This window comes from Mauremys reevesii, linkage group 1 (assembly GCF_016161935.1).
Source record: "Mauremys reevesii isolate NIE-2019 linkage group 1, ASM1616193v1, whole genome shotgun sequence".
NCBI lineage: Eukaryota > Metazoa > Chordata > Testudines > Geoemydidae > Mauremys > Mauremys reevesii.
The window spans coordinates 93760192-93780652 of NC_052623.1; positions in this window are offsets into that span (position 1 = coordinate 93760192).

Consider the following 20461-nt stretch of genomic DNA (forward strand, 5'->3'; position numbering starts at 1 on the left):
AAGTTCTCACTTAAGAAAAGCAGCCATTTTAGCAAGAGTTCCAAATAGTTAGCAGTGATACAATCAGTGTACAGAGTTCTGTGAACAAAAAAGAAAGTTTGCCAAAGAAAACTGAAGTACTAAATGGATGGGTAACCTATAAAGAAGATGTGTTGAGTGAAAATTTCAGCATTCAGGTACTCAAAAAACTATACACAAAAGTAAAATGCAGCTCCAGATAAAGATTAAACACCTACCAGAAGGGACTTTAAGGACATTATTTAAATTATGGAATAGTATATTTAGGAAAGGAATACTACCAGTGACGTAACTAAGACCTTCATATTCATAAATATACAGATCCCTCCTCCTCTTGTAATTTCTGTCACATCTCATTACATCTTATCCTGGAAGTCTAAACATAATTTTTCTTACCAAAATCTGTTTCTTGTGCACATATCATGACAGGTTTGTTTTGCATTTCAAAAACAATTTTATTTAATTCCTGACAGTATGTTATTAAACTATTTGCATTCCAGCAAAAAAAAAATCATTAGAACCATGTTGTTTAAACTACTTTATTACTTTCATTTAAAAATTCATGAATGCAGTCGATAAAGAGATTGCGTATATGCAAATACTTTTCTGATGCTTTTGTTCTTTCAGTCTCCTTCTCTGTCTATAATGTCCAATTAATGACCCCCATCAGAAATATTATAAATGTATCTTTGCCTATAAGAAGTACATCATCTTTTATTCCCCTTATATTATCTTTTCTGACCAGAACTGTGATTTGTACAACAAATAACTCTTTCCCCTCACATTTTCCTTGTTCTCCTCCTACCACTGTGAATATCTTTTAGATCCTCTGCACAGAATATTTTATGCATAGTTTTAATTTTCTATATCTCTCTAGATTGTTCTGCTGTCAAATCTTTTGTGTGCTGCACTGTGCTACTTCTGGGGGAATTCTGTGCCACTGCGCATGCGCAGACTTCATGTCCCCTGCAAATTTATTTGCTTCCACATAGAAAAATGACTTTCTGACAGGGAAGCAAAGGGAAGCTTCAAGAGCAGTCACGACCTACTCCCTACATTGTTTTAGGCAACAAGTACATTGTTTCAGGCACCCAGAGCAGCCGGTGGAGACATAAATCACTGTCGGGCTGGGAATACCCCAGCCAGTGGCTCCTACCCTGAACCAGGATCAGCTGCTAGTTCCGGCTGGGCTGGAGGCAGGAAAAGATGGCACGTCCTCTTCCTCTGCAAGGAGTGGCTGGGGCTGTGTCAAACCCACCCCCCAGGAACCTCCCCCAGCTGCAGGAAGCTCAGCATCCTCCCCTGATTCCTGCCCCCATCACTCCTCAGTTCTAGGGTGAGGGGTCACTATATGGGGAGGTGCTCGCCCATCCACTCAACTCCCATGCATCTGCACCTCCCATACCCAGACATCCCTGCCAAGCCTCACCTGATGCGTCTAGAACCCCACTAACCTTCCATACCTGAACCCCACCCCACTAAACCACAAACCCTGAATCTTGACACACCCTACACCCAGATTCTCTGCCTCTGGACCCCCATGCCTGCACCCTCACTGAGCTCCCTGCACTCAAACCCCCACCCTAATGCCCCACCCTCTGCACCACCTTGAGCTCCCACATCCAGACCTCCATTCATGCCAAGTGGAATCCTATACATTATCACTCTTGCTTCTGTCATATAGTTAGGTAGTTGGCAAATTGCTTTTATTGTTCCTAAAATTGTAGTTTTAAGAAGTTTCTCAGTCCATTCTTTATGTGTACACTCTGTTTATAAATCTCCACCGTGCATTCTTTTAGCTCTTAATGTATCTCTGACACTTCACTTTCCATTCTGTTGTTTTCAAGGAATTAACATCTCCTACCTTTACATTTTCAGCTAGTGAATTTACAATTATAATATGTTAATCCTTATCTCTTACTCTCTTTTCCATTCCTGTCTGCTCTCTCTTCTTCAGATAAAGACATTTTTATTCATTTTTATTTTTTTCTTAATCTGTAGCCATTCCTCATCCCTGGCTGTATCACCGTTATTTTCCAACATAGCTTCCAGCCTCTTCCTCTCAACCTGTATTTCCAGCTCAGCTCTGCTCAGCCAATCAGCCTGCCTGCCTTTCCCCTCTGCAGACCTTGCAAGCAGCAAGCTCAGCCAGCCAGGCCACAACCAGCTTTTTCAGCCCACAGCCCTAACCCCCAGTCACAGTCCCTTGTCTGAGGGAGAAAACAGTCTACATACTGCCCTCCTCCAGACAGCTCCTCCCAATTGGCTGGAATAGAAGGGAGCCCTGCCCTCCCTCTATAATACAGAGCTCCTGATCCTGGGCCCTTAAAAGAACGGGGTCCTTGGAATGTGGGGGTTTGATCCAACTACTATTTATTCAGGATGGCTTCCTCCCTTCTGGTATGGCTATTTTCTGAGCCTTTGTTTATTCCATCACCATGGAATCATTTTTTTTGGCACCTTTCATTCTTAAATGTCCAGTACACCCTGTTACAGTGCTTCAGAGTTTTAAATTCAGCCACTAGTAAACAAGGTCTTCTGTGTTTACTGACAAATGGGTGTCACTTGGGCTCACTTCATTACAAGCCTGAAATTCCCCATTAGACACATGAGCACCGGGAAGACATACTGCCTAACTGATGGGGGACAACTAAAATTCAATTTGCTTCTAATTACAGGAGCTACCTAAGCTGCAAAGTAACAGCTAGAACAAGGTCACAGTTGTGGATTCCTGGGTTACCAACCCTCTAAGCTTGTCCTGCAGTCTCTAAGAATTAAAGATTAATTTTTGATTAAAGCCATTATGTTGTGTGATGAAATCTCCGGGAATATGTCCAACCAAAACTGGCAACCCTACCTGACCTCCTTTTAGATCTGGTGTCTGAGATGAGCCTAATCATTGATTATGGCCCCAGCTCTGCAAACACTTATGCCTGTGAATTACTTTACACACATGCAAATTCCACTGAGTTCAAATAAAAGTTACTGCACATGTGTGTTTGAAGGCAGAAGACCTATATTAGGTAGATAGATTAATCTGGTAAAGTGCTGATTATCTCCTTTGAGGTGCTCTGAACTCCCACAAAAGTCAAGGAGGTACTTAATCAGAAGAGGCACTTGGCATCTTGCAGGTTTTCCCCCTCTTCCTCCCCTTCCCCCAAAACACATTCCTCATAACACATCCAAAGGCTAGAACAGGGATCGGCAACCTTTGGCATGCAGCCCACGAGGGTAAGCACCCTGGCAGGCTAAGCCAGTTTGTTTACCTGCCGTGTCCACAGGTTCAGCTGATCACGGCTCCCACTGGCCACGGTTCGCCGGTCCAGGCCAATGGGGGCAGCAGGAAGTGGCAGCCAACACATCCCTTGGCCCGCACCACATCCCGCCGCCCCCATTTGCCTGAAGCAGTGAACCGCAGCAGTTAACCTTTCAGCAAAGATCAGGTCTGAAAAATATAAGCCTTAAAGCTGAAAATGTTATAAGGAAATGAGTGTTTGAAATTAGAGGTTTAGATTGGAAACCAATATTCAGGCTTAATTAGATAAAAATTGCATCTGCCTTCTCTGTTATAGTACAGATATTTTGTATCCAATTTATAGGCGATTAATGTGGAACAAAATCACTAAAATATGACTATAAAATGCAACAATAGTGTCTAATGTGGGAGAAATGGTTCAGATGTCCACTATAAATACAATTTATGACAAATCTATTATCATATAAAATGTATAGTTTAATCCTTGGGTGTTTTGACTGTTCATTATTTACAGATATTTCATTTTAATACAATTAATAAGGATTTTGATAGAGTTTCATAGAGTCTGAGGCTAGGAGGAATCTTAGATTAACTAGCATGACCACCTGCATAAAATTGCACCCAAATACCTTTAGGGGCTTGGCTACACTTAAGAGTTGCAGCGCTGGTGGAGGCTTTCCAGCACTGCAACTTAGTAACTGTCCACACCTGCAAGGCACATCCAGCGCTTCAACTCCCTGGCTGCAGTGCTGGCTGAACACCTGGTCTGCTTGGGGAATAACAAGTGCAGCGCTGGTGATGCAGCGCTGCTTGTCAGGTGTGGCCACACACGAGCGCTGTTATTGGCCTCCAGGGTATTAGGAGATATCCCAGAATGCTTTTAACTAAATTACTCTCTTTGTTTTGTTATGCAGCCTCTCTTTGTTTTGTTGTGAACTCGGGGCTCCGAGAGCTGCTTATCTAAAAAACAAACACAGCTCCTGTTTGCTGTGATCAATCTATAACTGACTGAACAATCAAATGAGATATCCCTCTGCCTGCCTCATTCACAGGGGTCGGGAAATTTTTCTGATTTTGCAAGACAGGGAGCTAATACACAGTGTCAGCTCCAAAAATCCACACTCTCTCTCTCTCCCCCGCTCCCTGTCACACTACACTCCACCCCCCTCTTTTGAAAAGCACGTTGCTGCCACTTGAATGCTGGGATAGCTGCCCATAATGCATCACTCCCAACAGCGCTGCAAATGCTGCAAATGTGGCCACACTGCAGCGCTGGTAGCTGTGAGTGTGGCCACACACCAGCGCTTTCCCTACACAGCTGTATGACCAGCGTTGTAACTCTCAGCGCTGCAACTCTCAAGTGTAGCCTAGGTTGAGTCCAATGATTTCATTTCAACAAAAACTGGGAACCAAACTGTTATATGTCAGAAGCAGTCATAAGAACTCACTGAGGGTCTACCAATGCCCGACACTCCTGTGATTGCACTGAACTGATTCGGTGAGATATGCCAAGGTGATCCAAGCTGGTTATCCATTCTCCATGCTGTGGAGGAAGTTTAAAAAAAAAACCTAGAGTTTTTGCCAATTTGACCTGGGAGAAAATTCCTTCCCAACCCCAAATCCAGCGATCAGTTATACATCCAGACATCTAAAAGAGGATTTTTTGTACCACTTCATAGTGTTGGGTCACCCCAATTAGTATTCTGTCTTTAGGCATGGCAGAACTATGATGCTTCAGAGAAAGACAACCCCACCATAAGATTACAATTGTGCATTAGTGAGAAAAAGACTTCCTGACCCCTGCAGGCAACCAAATGAAGTTCTGATGCATGAGCTTAGATTAGTCATGATTATGTATATATATAACACTTTATAAAACATCATCTATAATTGGTAATGAAAATGAGCTGGCTTTTTTGTTTTTTATTCTATTTTTAGAATATATTTCTACTGTTTCATTTCCTATAAAATGGGTATTGATAAGTAGGAGCCTACGCTGAGAAAAAACTGCAAATAGTGTTTAAATTAGAGATGGTAGAGTAGAATCTAACTCTAATTATGCATGAACTGAAGTGGTGTTTATTATATGTACAAAAGAAAATATATGTACAAAAGAAAATATATTTCTGAACCATTTTATGGTTCTGGTATATTAAGTTTTTATAAACATATTAGCTTAGAAATGACAAACAGATTTTATTTTCCCCCAGGACAATAAATCAATAGAATGATAGATTATGTTCATTTTTCAAATATTATTATGTGCTTAAAATTATTGTCTGACTTTCTGTATTATTATGCTGAGATCAAAGGAAGGGGTGGATGGCTATGCCTGCTTAGTTGCAATTGACGAAGGCTCCCATTGTCAAAAGGCATTCTCCATTGGTCAGATACAACCAGTAGCTGGCCTGTTCATGACACCTGATGGCATGACACATGGCACAGAAATGTAAAAGTCTGTGTCCAATAAAACATAATTTTTTCCACCAGTCATCTAGTTAGTTTTTTTTCATTACACTGTTAATGTATATTTTAATAATATATGTGGAATGCGTGAAACATTATGAATTAAGGTTGTTCTGAACACCCTTCATTTTTTTCACATTTCTGTGTTAAAAATTGCAGCCTTAATACTGAATTAATGTAGGTTTTTGCTAACTGTTAAATACAGCTCTTAGTGAGAAAGTGAAAAAAAACACTTTTTAATTTAAATCTCTCTAGAACCCTTTTATATTTTCTTCTTACTTTTTGCCAATAGAATCATGTATCATTGAACAGAGGCTTAATACATAATATTTTCACTGATTTACTTCATGACTGATGCCATACTTCCATTGTTTTCATAAAACATTTTCTTACTTTTTTACAGTTATTTCTACTTATATTTCTACTTTTTATATTTGTGTTTGAAAAGTTTCCACCAAAAGCCAAACTCAGATTTTTCCAGTTGACTTATCAATGCTCTATAATATTAACAGACTAAATCTATTTTGAGAGGCCAGATAATCTCTAAATTCATATTAGCAAATATACTGTATTAGCCTCTCTTATGAAAAAGATTTTTTTTGACATAAATAACCTTTTACTAGAGCCTTTCATATCATATTTGCCCTAATATGAAATCCTTCTGGAGTGTGATTCATAGCATGTGATGCCTATTAGTTTGTTAGCAGAGAAGCATAACAGGAATGTATCAAGTCTGTATTCTTCAAAAATAGAAAATATCTTTACAATTTACACACTGGAATCTGCATCAAGTGTCCTGATACCCAAGAAGATGTTTAATTTAGAGAAAGACAATATCTCTTTTTCATTGACAGCATCGACATAGCCTATGCTACTCCTGCAGGTGATATGATATGCTTTAAGATGTAAAATAGCTTGTATTAATGCCAAAAAATAGACCAAGTACATTCATTTGTTTTCTATGTCCCAGTTTCTTAAAAATTGAGTTTTACAGTTTCATTGATTTACTCTTATGAATGAAACTGGCACTTTATAAAGGCATTTATTTTATTTATAGTCTATCTGTCAGTAGTCCAGCCCTGACTCGAAACACATATCTCCTAAAGCAGCATCGTAATGTTGGAGCTTAAAAAGAAAGGCAGACGTGTGCATGTTCGCACACCTTCCCCGAAATTCAAGCTCTTTCCTTGTATCCTTCTTACTTTGAAGCACTGCCAGGTAATCTGCTTTTCTCTGATAGTTTATATATTTAGTGCAATTAGTTTATGGGTACTATTTTAAGACATGTTTGCTTAAGAAAAATAAGTTTAAGGCCAAATAAATTAAAAAGATATAGAAGCAAATTATGGCTAGACCACTGCATAGACACCAATGAGGTAATGTATATACTCGATCATAAACCAGTTCATTTATAAGCCGACACCGCCCCCCCACGATGGATAAGTAAAAATGGAATTTTTTTATGACCCATTCATAAGCCAACCCTATAATTCAGGGGTCACCAAACTTTGGCTCCCGGGCCATCAGGATAAGCCGCTGGTGGGCCGAGATGGTTTGTTTACCTCGCGTCCACAGGCACGGAGGTAAAGCTAAGTCAGGGGTCAGCAACCTGTGGCATGTGGCTCACCAGGGTAAGCACCCTGGCGGGCCGGGCCAGTTTGTTTACCTGCTGCATCGGCTCCCACTGGCTGCGGTTCGCCGTCCCAAGCCTGATTGGCCTGTAGTTCTCCGGATCCTCCTTCTTCCCTTTTTTAAAGTTGGGCACTACATTAGCCTTTTTCCAGTCATCCGAGACCTCCTCTGATTGCCATGAGTTTTCAGAGATAATGGCCAATGGCTCTGCTATCACATCTGTCAACTCCTTTAGCATCCTCAGATGCAGTTCATCCAGCCCCATGGACTTGTGCTCGTACAGTTTTTCTAAATAGTCCCAAACCACTTCTTTTTCTACAGAGGGCTGGTCACCTCCTCCCCATACAGTGCTGCCCAGTGCAGTAGTTTCGGAGCTGACCTTGATTGTGAAGACAAAGGCAAAAAGAGCATTGAGTACATTAGCTTTTTCCACATCCTCTGTCACTAGATTGCCTCCCTCATTCAGTAAGGGGCCACACTTTCCTTAGCTTTCTTCTTGTTGCTAACATACCTGAAGAAACCCTTCTTACTCTTAACATCTCTTGCTAGCTACAACTCCAAGTGTGATTTGGCCTTCCTGATTTCACTCCTGCATGCCTGAGCAATATTTTTATACTCCTCCCTGGTCATTTGTCCAATCTTCCACTTCTTGTAAGCTTCTTTTTTGCGTTTAAGATCAGCAAGGATTTCACTGTTAAGACAAGCTGGTCTCCTGACGTATTTACTATTCTTTCTACACATCGAGATTTTTTTTCTTGCAACCTCAATAAGGATTCTTTAAAATACAGCCAGCTCTCCTGGACTCCTTTCCCCCCTTATGTTATTCTCCCAGGGGATCCTGCCCATCAGTTCCCTGAGGGAGTCAAAGTCTGCTTTTTTGAAATCCAGGGTCTGTATTCTGCTGCTCTCCTTTCTTCCTTGTGTCAGGATCCTGAACTCAACCATCTCATGGTCACAGCCTTCCAGGTTACCATCCACTTTTGCTTCCCCTACTAATTCTTCACGATTTGTGAGCAGCAGGTCTAGAAGAGCTCTGCCCCTAGTCGGTTCCTCTAGCACTTGCACCAGGAAATTGTCCCCTACACTTTCCAAAAATGTCCTGGATTGTGTGTGCACCTCTGTATTGCTCTCCCAGCAGATATCAGGGGTGATTAAAGTGTCCCATGAGAACCAGGGCCTGCGATCTAGTAACTTCTGCTAGTTGCCGGAAGAAAGGCTCTTCCACCTCATCCTCCTGGTCTGGTGGTCTATAGCAGACTCCCACCATGACATCACCCTTGTTGCTCACACTTCTAAACTTAATCCAGAGACTCTCAGGTTTTTCTGCAGTTTCATACCAGAGTCATACTGCTCTCTTACATACAGTGCAACTCCCTTGCCTTTTCTGCCCTGCCTGTCCTTCCTGAACAGTTTGTATCCATCCATGACAGTACTCCAGTCATGTGAGTTATCCCACCAAGTCTCTGTTATTCCAATCACATCATAGCATCCTCTAAACGTATGGAGATGGATCAGCTTTAGCTTTCCCATGGGACTGAGGAGTAATTATTTTACTGAGTGCAAGTTGGAGTTGTCAGATCCTGAGTTTGGCAAATGATTAAAGGCAGACATAAGGAATCGTGATGAAGCCTTCCCACCACATGTAACTTTACAGTGTCTGATGGACATCCCATAGGCTTCAGTCATGCCATTGAGGTATTGCATTTGTTGAGACACAGTGCACAGCTCTCCTGAAACTCCCCAGTTAGAGGTACCCTTGGAGCTCCCCGGCATACAGGGCAAGCACATCTTCTGCAATACACCTTAAGACAGTATGGCATGTGCTCCCTAGCATAATGAGCCAGCGCTAGCCCGCTAGGGGTGACTTGTGTCCCAGGAGTCATCGACTGAGCAGTCCTATTATCATGTTGCCAAGGATTTTTATTGAATGTTAAGGTATTTGGTGTTTTTGCTTAAAATCCTAACTCCTGAAGTCATGTAATTTCGAGACACTCTGAGCTTTCATTTAAAAAACAACAACAAAAATTCTAGCTCTCAAGGTTGCAGAAGAAGCTAGAAAACATATCCCCGGTAGATCTTAAAGGCTCCAAAACCAGAAGTCAAATTACTCTATCCACCATTTAAAACAAAACAAAACAAAACAAAACATGATTTGTAAGCCAATTTCATGTTTGGGGAACTCGATTTATGAATTTTGAATGAGATTGGCCGTGCTATATCGCTCTCCTAAGGGCAATTGTGCCTGGCTGCTGGGCCCGGGGGGGTGTGTGTGTGGTGTTACTTCTTGCTACCTGACCACCTTGCACATAGAGCAATAGTGAGTAGTCACAAGAAATTAAAGGCACTTATTAGCCATCACCCTGGTGTCTAATAATACATCAAAGGTATGCAAAGTAATTGAACATTTGCCTCTGCTACAACTTACTTATTGCCAAGTTTGTACTATTTTGTAAACACCTTTTAATAACATCCTTAGGACACAGTTCTTTTTGTCACATTGCCCTAAGTGATTATATACTTTGCTTTTGATCATGTGTTGATTTAATGTTCAGTGCCTGAAGTTCTTCACTGATGATTCAGTCCTTGCTTTGGACTCTTTCTTTTTTATGAGTTTATTGTTTTTGTTATCTGTAATGACTGGGAATTAAATACAAAGTTATTAAGACAAAAAGGGAGTAATTTACATTTGAAAGAAGAATTGCAGCAGGAAAGAGATCAGATAAAATGAGAGCAAACCGAAAAGGAACAAAATTAGGCCAAATGAAAATCAGAACCGTAGTCAATCAAAAAGGGTACAAATCTATAACATTGGGGTTGACTATAAGGAAAAATAACATGTCTAAAATCAACATAGAAATATTATAAACTGAGATGGGGAATTATGTATATATATGTTAAAAATAAGCTTTGCCTCAGTTGTCAAAAATGGAGAGCTACATAATTTCTTTAGTCTGTATTTAGACACCTAAATAAGTAGCCTAATGTGGAAGTGCTGGACTCTCAACACCTTTGAGTATCAAGTCAATTATTGGGTGCCTAAAATGAACACAGAGGCCTAATTTTAAGCAGCTATACTTGACAAACGTAGTCCTAGATTTTATATAATCCCAGCTTTCTTGCAAGGTAGGTGAATAACAGGCATGAAAAGTCACATTGTATTTTATATATAGTATATATTAAGTATGGTCTAAATCAGGCGCCGGCAACCTCTGGCATGCAGCTCACCAGGGTAAGCACCCTGGCGGGAAGCCACAGCCAGCACATCCCTCAGCCCGCACCACTTCCCGCAGCTCCCATTGGCCTGGAGCGGTGAACTGTGGCCAATGGGAGCCGCGATCGGCCAAAATTGCTGACGTGGCAGGTAAACAAAGTGGCCCGGCCCGCCAGGGAGCTTACACTGGAGAGCCGCGTGCCAGAGGTTGCCGACCCCTGTTCTAAATAAATAATATAATTTGCATGTCAGATATTTTACAATAAGCTTATTTGTAAAGTAAAAGTTCTATAATGTATTGTGAAACCTCTGAAACTCTTTCTTTGGATATATTTGTTCATAGTTTTTCAGCATCTAATGTTCTTAAAATAGTATATCTCCATTGTTGAGATAGTTTTCCTTGTATGCCTGGTCTCTGGTCTCCAGCTTTCTAGTCAGTATGTCTTTTTGGTGTCAATATGGATCTTACTCTATGAATGGGGCAAAAGCCAGGTTGGTGAAAGAAAGGAGTTTGGTGGGAGTGAAAGGTAATAACATTATTGCACGTAAGACAGAGGAGAATGCCTTTTGATGCATGTTCATTCACCAAATCTGCCATCAGTTTGGCACCATCAAATGGCCAGTCAGTTGCATTTTACAAACCTCTGTGGAAGCTAGCAGGAACTGAAGATGATCAGCACCCTCCATGAGTGGTCTTGCAATTGAACAAGAGCAGGTCTTTTCTGTGCTTTGGGTTATTAAAGTTACTGAACATTCACAGGGTCTATTATCTGAACTGAAATAACTGCATTTTTTTGCTTCTGCCATGTGTTTTTTCCCCCCTCCAGAACACTAGAAGGCCCCATTATTGATTAACTTCCATTGTCCTAGTTTTTAAAAAACACTTTCCATTATTGAGATGAGAAGAGTGGTGGGAGAGTTAAGCCTGTCACCAAGAAAAGCTGGGATTTCTTTATTAAAACAACAAATATCAAAATGAACAGTATATGGGAGTTTCTTTTGACACTTCATATGTTTGGAGTCAGGCGGGCTTTTTTTCTTCAGTGGTACACATCAAATATCTGTGACAGGGTGTATGCGGCCTTTGCAATCCCCTGCTGGAGGATCCATGGTCCTACTACACCAGTGGTTTTCAAACTTTTTTTCTGGGAACCCAGTTGAAGAAAATTGTTGATGCCTGTGACCCAATGGAGCTGGGAATGAGGGATTTGGAGTGGGAGGGGCTCAGGGCTGGGGTAAAGGGTTGGGCTGCGGGACTGAGGGTTGCAGGGTGGGGTCAGGAATGAGGGGCTCAGGGTGTGGGAGGGAGCTCTGGGCTGGGGCAGCGGGTTGGAGTGTGGGAGATGATCAGGGCTCTGGGCTGGGGGTGCAGGCTCTGAGGTGGGCCAGGGATGAGGGGTTTTGGTGCAGGAAGGGGTTCTAGGTTTGGGGGGCTCAGGGCTGGGGCAGGAGATTGGGGTGCAGGCATGGACTTACCTCCAGTGGCTCCTGAAAAGCAGTGCAGCCGGGGTGCACCACAGACCACGTTGTGCCCTGGAAGTGGCCAGCATCAGGTCTGGCTCCTAGGCAGAGGTGCACAAGCAGCTCCACGTGACTCTCACCTGCAGGCCAATGGGAGTGTGCAGCCAGTGCTTGGGGCAGGGGCAGTACATGCAGCCCTGTGGCCCCCCTGCCTGGAAGCCGGACTACTGCTGGCCACTTCCAGGGCACAGCACGGTGTGGGAAAAGGTAGGCACTAGCCTGCCTTAGCCGGGCAACACCGCCAACAGGACATTTGATGTCTCGGTCAGCGGTGCTGACCAGAGTAAGGCGACCCAGCATGTGACATGCCACGACCCAGTACTGGGTCGCGACCCATGGATTGAAAAACACTGTACTACATCATGCCCCAAGAAAGGAGCAGCGAGGTAGGTCTTCCAGGCCTGCCTAGAGAGGTTGCATGGAAGCAGCCAATCAGACCCCACCAAGCTCAGATAAAAGGAGCTGCATGACCTTAGCACAGAGATAGGCAAACTATGGCCCCCGGGCCACATCCGGCCTGTGGGACCCTCCTGCCTGGCCCCGAGCCTGGCCCAGGAGGCTTGCGCCCGGCCCCTCCCCTGCTGTTCCCCCACCCCCTGCAGCCTTAGCTCACTTCCACCGCCGGCGCAATGGTCTGGTTGTCGGGCGGTGAGCTCCTGGGGCAGCTCAGCTGCAGAGCCCAGCCTGACCCGGTGCTCTGTGCTGCAGACAGCACGCTAAGGGGGCAAGAAGAGGGGGGTTGGATAGAGGGCAGGGGAGTTGGGGGGGGTGGTAAATGCCCTTTACTAAAGGGGTGGCGGTGTGGATAAGGGTCGGGGTAGTCAGAGGGTGGGGGGATTAAATGGTGCAGGAATCCCAGAAGGGGGGGAGTCAGGAATGTTAGGAGAGGTTGGACAGGGCAGAAGTCCCAGGGGGGCAGTCAGGAATGAGAGGAGGGGTTGGATGGGCCGGCAGGGAGCAGTCAGGGGACAGGTAGCGGGGTGTGTGTGGATAGGGAGGAACCCTGCGGGGAGGTGGATGAGTGGGGCTGGGCCTAACCAACCCTACATACAATTTCCGAAACCGGATGCGGCCCTCAGCCCAAAACGTTTGCCTGCCCCTGCCTTACCAGGTCTTCTGGAACTCGAGGGGCAATGAAAGGTGCTCTGCTCTGGACAAAGAAGATCGAGGGATAACCAGAGGTGGTTCTTGATGCATTTGATGAACTTGGGAGAGAGAGGTTCTGAGAATTTTAACCCTGAGGTAAGGTGTGAAGATAAATGGGCCAGGAGGGAAGAGGCCTAGGAAGAAGCAGAAATGAATCAAAGTGAGCAATACATGGCTGCTGTTTACAATGTTTCTGAGTTGGAATCTGGAGTAGTGAATGGGCCTGAGTTCCCCCACTGACCACCAGTCAAGTCTCCAAGAAGGGGGCAAAGCTTGTTTGGAAGCCTGAGTCAATGGCTGAATTTAAAGGGCTTGGAACTGGGATTGAAGACCCTCGTGAAGGCAGATAGACAGTTCTTTTGGACTCTTTGCTACCCTGGGAGGAATTCATTTTGATTGTGTGGCCTGCTTGGAGGACCAAGTCAATGAGAATCCGCCAACATACAGGGGTGCCAGGATTGGAAAAGGAGTGCAGTGCATCATGCAGCAGCAGGAGGTGCTCAGGAGATGAATGGTTGTCAGTACAACATCCTTTGCAAAGAGAACAGAAACATGCATTGAATGCTGGGATAATTGCTGATCAGATATTAAGGCCAGAAATGGATTATTAGGTCATGTGGATGAGGGATTTTTCACCAAAGTATTTGTGTTTTCTCCAGTCTAAATTTTATTGTGCCAAATAACAGTAATTCCATCGCTCTCCTTGTGACATTTCTCCACAGTAGAGCTGGTTAGAGATTTCCTGACAGAATGTTTTTCTGTTGGAACCTGCTGATTCATCAAAAGGTAAATGTTTTGTGGAAATGTGTCAATGTTGATGAAAGTTCATCTCAAAAGAAACATGGGGAAAAAAACATTTTGATGAGGCTGAAGTGTTCTGCTTCAGCCTTTTGGGAAGGAGTCGTGATTTTCTTTTTCAAAACCACTTTTAGTTTAATTTTTTAAAAATAAGATTGGAATAAATCACTGATTTTTTTTTATCAAAACAAAATGTTCTCATCAATACAAAACATTTGTTGTTTGTTTCACAGGAAATTTTAATTTTTTTGCTTTTGTTCTACTGGGAAATGATTTTGAACTTGCATTACTTCCATGACACAAAAATCTGTTTCTCGCTCAGCTCTATTCCATAGTGAAACCTAACTACAATATTGGGCAGCTTTCATTGATATCCATCTTACATTTTCCTTTGTTTAACTTCAGCCTATTACTACTAGTTATATCTCATGTTCCACCCTGTCTCCTCAGTGTTTATATAGTACATTTACAAAATGTACTATATAAATCACATTATTTGTAGTCATTGTTTTACCAAGTATAGGTAGTTACAGTAGCTCTTAGTATTATTAATTAGGTACAGAAGTGCCAGTAGCCCCCAAACTAGGTTCTGTACAAAAGTGAAGTAAAAAAGACAGACAATTTCTCACTTAAAAGTTTGTAATCTAGATTACTGATAATGAGGTACACTGTATAGATCAGACAAAAATAAAGGATGAGCTAGATGGAGGATGAGATATCAGTAATCTAAAAATATTCTTATGTGCACACCATTGTTTTCCCTATGAATCACTTTCTCTAGCCCCCGGTTTGTTTGTTTCCACTATTTTTAGAACTCCCTCTACTTGTCTATGTCTTTCAGGTATTAATTGGCCTGTAACAGAACACAGTATACAGAGGGATTCTGATCTCTGATATGATACTTCTGAGTACAGCCAAAGATCACATTGGCCATATTTGCTACTATATTACAATCTATTGTGCTGTCCATTGTCAATTCTATAATCTTCTCCTCATTATGGTGTTCATTGTTTCTCTCTGTTACTGTGCATTTGTGCTTTTCTTTATTGCTGAAGCCAGCAAGATTCTAAGGACATTGAAGAGGCTGAATTATCTTCCGCCATTTTGACTGTTAAACTAGGTCTGAAAGTTTAGCCTCATAATGAAAAATGTGAAGGGAATCAGTTTAGAAGTTATTCTGAAACAGATTTTTGAGGAGTTTCAAAATAGTGTCAATCTTCATAGGGTCAGTAGAGATTAAAGATATTCATGCATTTGGTTAGACTTATTGCAAAGGTAAGTGACAGATGGGATAATCAATGTAATTATCTAAAATATGATTCTTGCAGTGTCTATGGATGGTTTTGTATTCTTTTCAAATGTTGTGGTGGATAAGACAATGTTTCACTGTTTATTTACAAAGGGAAAAAAGGTTGAATATACTCACAATTTAATATTTAATTACATAGGGCAAATTCATGCCCCCATCCCTTTTACATGCAATGTATGCAGTGAGGGAGTAAGGGGCCCAGAATTACCTCTGCTATGTTCAGCGGGTGCTACAGAATTGTTCCCCCTTGGAGTGATATTTCAAAAGAGGATGGTGAGGCAAGGCTGGTGTTGGAGGTAAGCTAAGTAGATGGCATCCTAGGGCAACCTTTGACACGTGGACCATCAGCGTAATCCACTGGTGGGCTGCGAGACATTTTGTTTACATTGACCATCTGCAGGCACATCCCCCTGCAGCTACCAGTGGCTGTGGCTCGCTGTTCCTGGCCAATCAGAGCTGCAGGAAGCAGCGCATGCTGAAGGTTGACGATCCCTGTCCTAGGGCATTTCACTTTTAGGGTTAGCTCCTGCCTAGGTGGGATAGGGGAAAGTGTCTGCTTATTTAAAAGCAAAGTCCTACACCACATGAGCAGCAGACAGGGGATGGAAGCTATCATACTCTTCTGTATCAGTTACTGGTCACAGAGCTTGCTTATACAAGCCAAATGAGTTCATCATAAGATCATATATTGCTCTGCCAGGTATGGCTGAGTTTCCTTTAAATAAGGTATTTTACACACAGCATCACCCCATGGCTGAACAGTACAATACAGTTTAGCTTCCATTACACAAGCCACCTCACCAATACAGCTCTAGCCTGGACAAACAGAACCCAGAAGTGGTGGGAGTATTGTCTGCCTCTTTAAGGGGGGAGGTCTTCACACTACCACAAGCATTATAGATAGTCAGTCTGAGATTGCTACAAGCCCTGTAGTGATGGGTGGAGAGGGAATTGGAATAGGCAGAGCCATAGCTTTGCCCTTTGGCTAAAGAAGATAAAAGCTGGATGGAGAGATCTCAGTGTACCAAGAAGGAGGGAGAGCTATAAACCTGCTCTGCTACGGTAAGCCAGAAAGAGGAGGAGGCTATCTCTCAGTCTTTATAAGAGACAATGCTTTAAAAAAATAGCACTTGCTCCACCCTCTTCTATGAACTAACCAGTAGAGATGGACAGCTACATTAAGGACAGTGTGCTTCATCACATGAAATGTTACAGAGAGCACACTCCCCACCCTGCAGCCAGGAAGCTCCAGGAGATTTTCTGCCTCCCAGCACAATGCCTCTTTGTGAGCCCTCTGGGGTGTTGGAGCTCCACACTTCACTGTATTATGAACTCTGTCATATTAGCATTGTCTAGCCCATAATAACTGCTATGACAAATATATTAAACACACACAAAAATAGATCAAGAGATCTCTGCACACTGTAGGCCAGATTTTACTGTCAGTTGCACTGGTGTAGGCATAGGGTAACTCCACTGACGTAATAAGAACATAACAAACAGGAGCCACTAACAAAGGCCGCTAACAGGGAGTTTCCACAGGGAATTTGGAAGGGGAGTGAGAAGGGGGCGAGATACACTTGCCATTCTTTAAAACCTTTAAACTAAACTATAATCAAAACTTCTTGATCTAAACAAAAACCCATTAAATCATTAACCTAGGTAGCTGCAGGAAAGAATGTGGGCAGAAGCCCAACAGCAGATTGGAGGCTATCCTGTTTATTGCGCTTAGTGCAGCATGTATGATTACCTGCCCGGTGGGCGGGTAGCGTATGTGTGCATTCGGTGCAAGGAGCTTCTGGCCCTCAGAGACTCCGTACGGGCTTTTGAGGCCAGGGTGGCGGAACTGGAGGATCTAAGGGAAGCAGAGCGGTATGTTGATGAGGCTTTCCGGGACACTGTAGATTTCTCCCCACCTCCAGTCAGACAGCCCCTGCACTGTTAAGGAGGATGAAAGGCTCAGGGAAGGAGAGCAGTCAATGGGAGTAGTGGGAAACCTTCCCATAGTTGGGACCCTCCTTCCAGATGATGTTAGGGTATTATCCCATACTGAGGTTACCTCTCTGGGGGAGGGAACTCCAATCATTAGGGAAAGGCGGGTGTTAGTAATGGGAGATTCGATCATTAGAAACATAGATAGCTGGGTTTGTGATGACCAAGAGAACCGTATGGTGACTTGCCTCCCTGGTGCGAAGGTTGCGGATCTCTCGAGGCATCTAGATAGACTTATATGTAGAGCTGGGGAGGAGCCAGTGGTCGTGGTACATGTAGATATCAATGACATAAGGAACAGTAGGAGAGAAGTCCTGGAGGCCAAATTTAGGCTGCTACAAAAGACTGAACTCCAGTACCTTTATGGTGGCATTCTCAGAAATGCTTCCAGTTCCACACACAGGGCTAGGCAGAGCTTCAGAGTCTCAATGCATGGATGAGACAATGGTGTAGGGAGGAGGGGTTTAGATTTATTAAGAACTGGGGAAACTTTTGGGATGGGGGAGCCTATACAGGAAGGATGGGCTCCACCTAAGTCAAAGTGGATCCAGACTGCTGGCACTTAACATTAAAAAAGTTTCAGAGCAGTTTTTAAACTAAGAGATGGGGGAAAGCCGATTGCTGCAGAGGAGCACATGGATCGGACAGAATCTTCTCTTAGAGGAGAAAGCAACAAAGAATCCTGTGGCACCTTATAGACTAACAGACGTTCTGCAGCATGAGCTTTCGTGGGTGAATACCCACTTCTTCAGATGCAAGAAAGCTCATGCTGCAGAACGTCTGTTAGTCTATAAGGTGCCACAGGATTCTTTGTTGCTTTTACAGATCCAGACTAACACGGCTACCCCTCTGATATCTTAGAGGAGAGTCTATTGATAGAGATTCTCTAGGTTTTAGTCAGGAGGAAAGGATGGAAGAGGATAAAATATGGGCCAGATCAGACGAGAAACATTCACATAAAAAAGAATCTGACACATGAGAAAAGGGCAGACAGTAACAGTAACAAGTTTTTAAAATGATTGTACACAAATGCTAGAAGTCTAAATAATAAGATGGGTGAACTAGAGTGTCTCATGCTAAAGGAGGATATTGATATAATAGGCATCACAGAAACCTGGTAGAGTGAGGACAATCAATGGGACACAATCATTCTGGATTACAAAATATATCGGAAGGACAGAACAGGCCGTGTGTGTGTGGGGGGGGGTGGAGTGGGGGGGAAGTGGCACTATATGTGAAAGAAAATGTAGAATCAAATGAAGTAAAAATCTTAAATGAATCCACATGTTCCATAGAAACTCTGTGGATAGTAATTCCATGCACTAATAAGAATACAACTGTAGGGATCTATTATCGACCACCCAACCAGGATGAAGATGAAATGCTAAGGAAGATTAGAGAGACTATCAAACAAAGAACTCAATAATAGCAGGGGATTTCAACTATCCCCATATTGACTGGGTACATGTCACCTCAGGATGCAATGCAGAGACAAAATTTCTCGATACTTTAAATGACTGCTTCTTGGACCAGCTGGTACAGGAACCCACAAGGGGAGAGGCAATTCTTTATTTAGTCCTGAGTGGAGCACAGGATCTGGTCCAAGAGGTAACCATAACAGGACTGCTTGGAAATAGTGACCATAATATAATAACATTTAACAATCCTGTGGTGGGAAGAACACCTCAACAGCCCAACACTGTGGCATTTAATTTTGAAAAGGGGAACAATGCAAAAATAAGGAGGTTAGTTAAACATAAATTAAAAGGTACAGTGACTAGAGTGAAATCCCTGCAAGCTGCATGGACACTTTTCAAAGACACCATAATAGAGACTCGCCTTAAATGTATACACCAAAATTTAGAAAAAAAACCACGGTAAAAGAACTAAAAAAGAGCCACTGTGGCTTAACAACCATGTAAAAGAAGCAGTGAGAGATAAAAAGGCATCTTTTAAAAAGTGGAAGACAAATCCAAGTGAGGTAAATAGAAAGGAGCATAAATACTGCCAAATTAAGTGTAAAAATGTAATAAGAAAAGCCAAAAAGGAATTTGAAGAACAGCTAGCCAAAAACTCAAAAGAGAATAACAAAATGTTTTTTAAGTACATCAGAAGCAGGAAGCCTGCTAAACAACCAGTGGGGCCCTTGGATGATCGAGATATAAAAGGAGCGCTTAAAGACGATAAAGTCATTGTGGAGAAACTAAGTGAATTCTTTACTTCAGTCTTCACGGCTGAGGATGTTAGGGAGATTCCCAAACCTGAGTTGTCCTTTATACATGACAAATCTAAGGAATTGTCACAGATTGAAGTGTCATTAGAGGAGGTTTTGGAATTAATGGATAAACTTAACAGTAACAAGTCACTGGGACCAGATGGCATTCACCCAAGAGTTCTGAAAGAACTCAAATGTGAAATTGCGGAACTATTAACTATGGCTTGTAACCTGTTCTTTAAATCAGCTTCTGAACCCAATGACTGGAAGTTAGCTAATGTTACGCCAATATTTAAAAAGGTCTCTAGAGGTTATCCCGACAATTATAGACCAGTAAGTTTAACATCAGTACCAGGCAAATTAGTTGAAACAATAGTAAAGAATAAAATTGTTAGACACATAGAAGAACATAAATTGTTGGGCAAAAATCAACATGGTTTCTATAAAGGGAAATCATGTCTTACTAATCTATTAGAGTTATTTGAAGGGGTCAACTAACATGTGGGCAAGGGGGATCCAGTGGATATAGTGTACTTAGATTTCCAGAAAGCCTTTGACAAGGTCCCTCACCAAAGGCTCTTATATAAATTAAGTTGTCATGGGATAAGAGGGCAGATCCTTTCATGGATTGAGAACTGGTTAAAAGACAGGGAACAAAGAGTAACTAGTGGTGTTTCCCAAGGGTCAGTTCTAGGACCAATCCTATTCAAGCAATAAAGAATCCTGTGGCACCTTATAGACTAACAGACGTTCTGCAGCATGAGCTTTCGTGGGTGAATACCCACTTCTTCAGATGCAAGACCTGCATCTGAAGAAGTGGGTATTCACCCACGAAAGCTCATGCTGCAGAACGTCTGTTAGTCTATAAGGTGCCACAGGATTCTTTATTGCTTTTAC